We start from the raw sequence: 7,815 nt of genomic DNA on the forward strand, positions 1-7,815 counted from the left end.
TCCCTCCCAGCATCAGAGTCTTTTCCAATGAGTCAACTCTTCCCATGAGGTGGCCAAAGTACTGGAGTTTCAGCTTTAGCATCATTCCTTCCAAAGAAATCCCAGGGCTGATCTCCTTCAGAATGGACTGGTTGTTAGATAAATGCAAATTGAAACCAGATGCAATGAAATACACACCTGTGAAAATGGCCAAAATCTGAAACACTGACAACACCAAATGCTGGTGAGGATGTGGAGCAACAGGGACTCTCATTTACTGCTCATGGGAATAAAAAAAATGGTACAACCACCTTGGAAAAAATAGTCTAATCACTTTGGAAATTGAGCAATTTCTTAAAAAACTAAACATAACACGTGACCCAGCAATTGTGCTCTTTGGTATTTAACCAATGGAGTTGAAAATTTGAGCTAGTACTCAGATGTCTATAGAAATGCATAAATGCACTGAGCATGCATCCTTGCCCAGTCATGTCCAACTCTTTGCGACCCCATGGACTGTAGCCCATCAGGCACCTCTGTCCATGGGATTTTTCAGACAAGAATACTGGACTGAATTGCCATTTTCCTCCTCCAGGGGATCCTCCCAATCCAGGGATCAAACCCACGTGTCCTGTGTCTCCTGCATTGCAGGCAGATTCTTTTCCTGCTGAGCCATCAAGGAAGCCCACAACACCGAGAGTGAGCCCTAAAGTAAACTATGGACTTCCGGTTAATCATGATATGTCAGTGTATCAACTGCAACAAATGCACCACTCTGTCAGTATATATCATTTTCATCAATTGCAACAGATATACCACTCTGGTGAGGGATGTTGATAATGGGGAGGTTATGCATGTGTGGGAGCAAGATGTGCACTGAGAAACACCTGCAGTGTCCTCTCAATTTTGCTGTGAACCTAAAGCTGCTCTGAAAAAGTAAAGTCTTAAAAAGAAGTTTTTAGAGCAACATAGGAGTCAGGAGTATTCTTGCCTGGAAAATCCCATGGACGGAGGAGCCTGGTAGGTTGTAGTCCATGGGTCGCTAAGAGTTGGGCACAACTGAGTGACTTCACTTTCACTTTTCACTTTCATGCACTGGAGAAGGAAATGGCAACCCACTCCAGTATTCTTGGCCTGGAGAATCCCAGGGACGGGAGTTGGATGGCAGTGGGCTGCCGTCTATGGGGTCGCACAGAGTTGGGCACAACTGAAGCGACTTAGCAGCAGGAGTCAGGAAATTCAATTGTGCTGAGTGCTATACTCAATTTTATAAAACATTGTACCTTAAGAAAACACTGTGTCCTTGTGCTTTAGAACACCCAAATGTCTTAGAACATAATGCTTGTTCACAGGAGCAGATGAGTGTCATTTTTCATCCATGGACAACATTCCAACAGGTTGCATGAGTTTATATGTTAACAAGCATTCAAATAAAAAAGAATTTAGCAAATCATGGTGATAATTTGTCTAAGCATGCCAAAAACGAATAATTATTTAATCTCTTCAAATTGTTTAACTAATGAGTGAAGGATCACGTGTTCTTAGTTGTTCAGTCATGTCCAACTCTTTGGGACCCCATGGACTGTAGCCTGCCAGGCTCCTCTGTCCTTGGAATTTTCCAGGCAAGAATACTGGAGTAGGTTGCCATTTCCTACTGCAAGGGATCTTCCTGACCTGGGGATCAAACCCACGTCCACATTAATACTTAAATAAATTCTATAAAATCAAGTCAGGACATGAAATAAAAGGAAAATTTACAAGGTGAGGGTAAGGAGGGAAGTTGTATCTTAAGACTCAGCAGATATGTCATTTTTACTTATAATGGACTTTGTTGATTTATTCATTTATTTGCAAATCTTTATTAAGTCTTTACTGTTTGCCAGAAACAGAACTGAGGATTGATGATAAAACAGTTTCAATGTACACACAGTTAGTTGTGATAAGACAGGACATCCTAGAACTAGTCATCCCATAACCTGCACTGCCATTGAGCCAGAAAGCCCGCAGAGCCAGGCTGTCCGGTTGTATCTGGACAGGACTGGGAAAAGGGGCAATTCCCAGTTGTGGGAGATGCAGTATAACCCATAGATATCCCACCAGCAATGGAGACGCAGACATAGAGGACAAACTTGTGGACACAGTGGGGGAAGGAGAGGGTGGGATGAATTGAGAGAATAGCAATGGAAGCATATATATTACTATATGTAAAACAGATCGCAGGTGGGAATTTGCTATGACACAGGGAGCTCAACCCAGTGCTCTGTGACAACCTGGAGGGGTGGGATTGGGGGGTGGACATAAGTATACCTGTGGCTGATTCCTGTCGATGTATGGCAGAAAAGAACACAGGGTTGTAAAGCAATTATTTTACCAAAAAAAAAAAAGTAATAACAGCTGAAATCTGATTATTACCCAGGTGGAAAGCTGAGAGAATCAGTCCAGCAGGACAGCAGGTTGAAAGGGCAGAAACTGAGGAATGGCCAATGCAAGGAGGAAAATTATATCTGTTTCAGAATATTGGTATGAATGGTGTTAATAATACGTTTGCTCTCCTTTGCTAGGCTTAGCTCATATTGTTCAAAACAGAGACACAAACCAATGAAGGGTAGAAGTTTACCAAAATTCTTGGTTCTATTGCTACAAAGAACAGCAATCTGGTAGGTGAAGCAAGGTGTCTAGACCCACAATATCTCAAACACCACAGTTGACAGGTCATGGTCCAGAACCATCATCTCTATATATCAAGGATCTGTAAACAAGAGCAGAGGAATTTTTCAAAATGCAGTTGGGGATGGTTGACAATTACTCCAGGATCCAGTGGTAATCAGGATGATAGGCTATAGCTCTCTCTCTTCAGAGAGCAAGACCCCAGACAAGAGTAAATTTTCATGAGCAGACTTTGGGCATTGAGGGCGTTTGTACAGTGGATACAGTTTCTAAACTAATACCCAAATATAAGAGCAAGAAAATAATGTTGTTATAAGAATTGAGACCAAGTGGTATCAAAGTCAGAGCAACAGTTCAGAAGCCCAGATTGCAGAACCAGGCTTCAAGGCCAAAGATAGGACTCTGAGCTCCAAGCTGGAACTCTGTAAACACCTCTAGCTGTAGGTCAGAGCCAGGGAGATCATCCAGACAGCAAATGGTCAAATTCAGAAACCATAAACCAGGCTGGTCCTGACAAAGGATCCTCTTTGCTAACTTGGGATTGGTTGTTTAAGTACCAGATTAGTTGACTTAAACATTAATCAATTTTATTAAAATATCTTTGCTCCATACCATTAAGGCTTTGATCTTTAGAGTACATCCAACAGTGTAAGATTCAAACATGGTCACTTATTTAAGGGTGATTTTCTAATGAAAGGCTTTAAGATTTGTGATTATATATATATATATACTACTAGAGATTATAACAACCGTGAAGATAAAATTTAGCTCATCATTTTTAGCTCTACTGTCTTAAGGTCCATAGAGAAGATAGTAAAAAGTTCCCCAAATGAGAATAACAGCTATATTCATTGACATGAGAAGCTTGGGCCCCTCTTCTCCACTCAGTGCCATTTCTCCTGTTATAATCTCTTTCCATTTGTCCCTCTTCATCCTACCCCCATGTACTGAGTATTAGCAAGTGCTTTCACCTTTCCCTAAAATCATGAACACCTAGATTACAACATTTATTATATTTCAGAAGACTAAATGATATTAATAATAATCAGTGTTATTATTATGTCAAGCTATCTCTAGAATGGAATTCTTTGAAAGGAGAGACTTGATCATATTTTTGCAGACTCAGGTTTTAACACTGTGCCAGACACACAGTTGTCATGTAATGATGTTTGTCAAACAAATCAATGACTGAATATTCATTTTTCCTTAATATTTTGGAATAACTATAGTGTACTACTGAAAGAAATAGTGGAGTATGACTTTGTTTCCCTTGAGCATTGTGCTACCTTTGAATACTTTTCTTCATTCATTGTATCCCTTCTTATCACCAGATTCCAGCAGAAATATCATTGTTTGGAGAACAGACAACTGACAACGTTATTCTTCTGCCAAGGAAGAAACTTCTTTAAATCTGCAAGAGTTTTACTCTGTACCTTTGATGTGAAAATTTCATCATCTATTTCCGGGAATGCTTGCTATGTTACATAAGGATATAAAGAAAGAAATGAAGAGAGAGGCTACATCTCCACTTTTGCAATCTACAGATTTCAGCTTCCAAGCAAAAACGACAGATTAATTTCTCAAGTCTGGAGTTTGACTTGGAAGGAAAACAACATTCAGACCTTATTTGCATCTGATGGCTCAGTTTTATAAATGGCAAAGCTGGAAGCTCATGTACAGAACTCCGTCTGGGCCTGGCATCTGTGTTCATGCTGCATCCTAGAATGGGTGAGGAGCTTTCTACCTTTATCTGCTACTTGAAAGGTGTCACTCTAAAGTGTGTTACCATCCACTAGCATGAGAATAAAGCCTCAGGCAGAGCCCTGTAATCCTTTGTTGTTTGGGACAACTTGTCCTCTAATATTTGCTATCTTTTTAATTCTAGTCTCTCTCCTGCCTAAGGTCATAGCTAATGGCCCCCTTCTTCCTTGGTGGCTCCTGATTTGCTCCTTTCCTTAGTATCAGGCAGCCTTGCTCTTTTTCATCTTATTGTATTCTTGCATTTCTTCATCCTTCCTTGAGTATAACTTGGAGGAAAGTGAATGTAAGGTAATACTGAAAAGTAAGAAATCATGCTATCTTCTCTTGCAGGAATTATACCATTGTATAACCTGAAAGGTTAAGATTAGGAAAACCAATCATTCCAAGTGACATCTTATATAAAAGACACATCTAATTTTATCGTGTTGCTAAATCTTTATGCAGATGATTAAATCCACGAATTTTTGCACTGAAGAATAGACACATTATAACCAGTCCCTTCCAAGTTTCTTCAATTATGTATATTTCATACAGAACATACATTTCATATAGTGTGTACACACATATATAAGTCAGACTCTCTCTATATATCTTTACATATATATAGTTATATACCTCAGATATCAGATTATACAAATATATAGTCATTATTTAGGTTTTATACTGTTCCTTGGCAAGCACCTTACTTACAAGTCATACCATTTCTGCTCTAGCATGGGCAGTCAGTTCAGTTCAGTCGCTCAGTCGTGTTCGACTCTTGGCGATCCCATGAATCACAGAACACCACGCCTCCCTGTCCATCACCAGTTCCTGGAGTCCAACCAAACCCATGTCCATTGTGTTGGTGATGCCATCCAACCAACCATCTCATCCTCTGTTGTCCTCTTTTCCTCTTATCCTCAATCTTTCCCCAAATCAGGGTCTTTTCAAATGAGTCAGCTCTCTGCATCATGTGGCCAAAGTATTGGAGTTTCAGCTTCAACATCAGTCCCTCCAATGAACACCTAGGACTGATCTCCCTTAGGACAGACTGGTTGGATCTCCTTGCTGTTGGGGTTAAACCTTCACCTAAAAGCAGCCATGGATAACTTGTTACTTCTTTTCATCATTCCATAAATGAAAAATAAATTGATTAGGAGAACAAAACTTGTTTCTTATAAAATATCTGATATTTTTGTGGTTTTCAGTTGGCTGTTCTAACAATTCAGCCTTCAAAAAACTCAGTGGGGTTGGTAAGTGAGCTGAAGTATAATTACAGAACAATTTCCAAATTTACAAAATGCACCACAGGTTGAAAAACACACTAGGAGGTAAAGAAAGTGTGTGGCATCAAGTAGTTATGGAATTAGAATGAAAACTAAAGTTTCTTTACTCTCAAGGCTGGGTCTTTTGGCTAAATTAGTTCTCAAATGCAGTCCAGCTGACAACCTGCATCAGAACATCTTGGAAGCTTTCAAGAATCAGATTTCTATAGCCAATCCCCAAGATATTCTGCTTCAGGACATTATTTGCGGGGCCTGGAAATCTGTTTTAGAAGTTTTCCAGATGATTCTAACGTGTAACTAGATTTGGGAACCAGTAAGCAGAAACAAGTTGGTTCTATTCATGAAACCTTGCAATAGAAGATACTATATTGTAGATGTCAGCTACAGATTGGGGATCTTCAGAATTCAGCAAGAAAAAGATAAGCAGGTTAGTCTCAAGAGTCTTAGTGAACAGTAGAAATATCGTGGACTGGATCTTTTGGGGAGGGGAGTTGACATAGCCCTTAATAATCTCCACGAAGCCAAAGAAACACACAGTCTAAGTAAAAAGAGGTTCTTCTTGTACAAAAGAACCTCAAACGACTAGTTTACTGACCACTAGTTCCTCTGTGCCAGCCCCTTAAGGAGTCCCATGTCTCAGCAATTAATACATTAAAGTTCTGAAACTATTATGATCATCCATGCTACCATTTTACTTTAGAGTAAACCAACTTAGAGGAATGTCAACAACTGGGAAACTAGAAAGATAGGGAAGGCTCCACTCGGGATATAACTGCTGATTGTATGTTAAAAGTATTGTATATTCTCTAATCAGTAGGTGCATTATGTCCATAAGATGATGTTTGTTAACTGAATTTCTTAAAGTTTTGGCAATCTTAACAATTCTTTGTTAAATCTATCATTTCAAAGAGATATGTCTAAAGCATTCTATTGTTACAGAGATTTGTCCATTTTTCTTTATAATAATATCAAATTTTGTTTTATATATCTTGAGGAGAGGTTATTCAATGTACATACATTCAACAATATTACTCTTTCTTGGTAACTTGTTTCATTTATGATTATGGAACAAACCTCTCTATCCTTGACAATATTTTTCCCTTAAGGTTTATGTTGGCATTATTGGTATTTCTCAGTAATTGTCTGGTATTATTTTTTAATTTATTTCTCTACTTTTGGTCCTTCTTGGTCATTATATTTTATGTGTGTCTTTTATAGAAAGAAAGGGAAAGGGAAGTCGCTCAGTCGTGTCCGACTCTTTGTGACCCCATGGACTGTAGCCCACCAGTCTCCGTTCATGGGATTTTCCAGGCGAGAGTACTGGAGTAGGTTGCCATTTCCTTCTCCAGGGGATCTTCCCCACCCAGGAATTGAACCCGGGTCTCCTGCATTGTAGGCAGATGCTTTACCATCTGAGCCACCAGGGAAGTTTATAAGTGGCATATAATTGAATTTAGGGCTTCCCTGGTGGCTCAGCTGGTAAAGAATCCGCCTGCAATGCAAGAGACCTGGGTTCAATCTCTGGGTTGGGAAGATCCCCAGGAGAAGGGAACGGCTACCCACTCCAGTATTCTGGCCTAGAGAATTCCATGGATTGTATAGTCTATGGGGTCACAAAGAGTCGGACACAATTGAGCGACTTTCACTTACACTTTCAATTTTTATAATCATTATCTTTTAATTGATGAGTTTAGTTCACTCACGCTTATGAAATGAACAAATAGATTTAATTATTTTCATCTTATTTTGTGTCACTGAATATCTTTGCCTTTTTCTCCTTTCCTTGGTTTTTGTTGTTCAGTCACTAAGCTGTGTCCAACTCTTTGTGACCCCATAGACTGCAGCAGGCTAGGCTCTTCTGTCCTCTACTGTCTCTTAGAATTTGCTCAGATTCATGTCATTTGAGTCAGTGAAGCTATCTAACCACCTCATCCTCTGCCACCCCCTTCTCCTTTCGCCTTCAATCTTTCCCAGCATAAGGGTCTTTTCCAATGAGTTGGCTCTTCACATCAGGTGGCCAAAGTATTAGAGCTTCAGCTTTAGTAAGAGTCCTTCCAATGAATATTTAGGTTGATTTTATTAACCTTATTATTCCCTTCCTATCTTTTACTAAATTGATTTAGTTTTTTATGACATTCTTCCC

General features: G+C 39.4%; 1 non-coding gene across 1 annotated transcript; it reads right to left on the bottom strand.

The window, feature by feature from the left end:
* Positions 1-7,027: 7,027 nt before the first annotated feature.
* Positions 7,028-7,099, bottom strand: TRNAC-ACA (transfer RNA cysteine (anticodon ACA)). The gene has a single exon. It is a non-coding gene; the product is annotated as a tRNA-Cys (tRNA).
* Between the last annotated feature and the right edge of the window lie 716 nt (positions 7,100-7,815).

The sequence above is a fragment of the Bos taurus genome, chromosome 20 (assembly GCF_002263795.3).
Source record: "Bos taurus isolate L1 Dominette 01449 registration number 42190680 breed Hereford chromosome 20, ARS-UCD2.0, whole genome shotgun sequence".
Classification (NCBI taxonomy): domain Eukaryota; kingdom Metazoa; phylum Chordata; class Mammalia; order Artiodactyla; family Bovidae; genus Bos; species Bos taurus.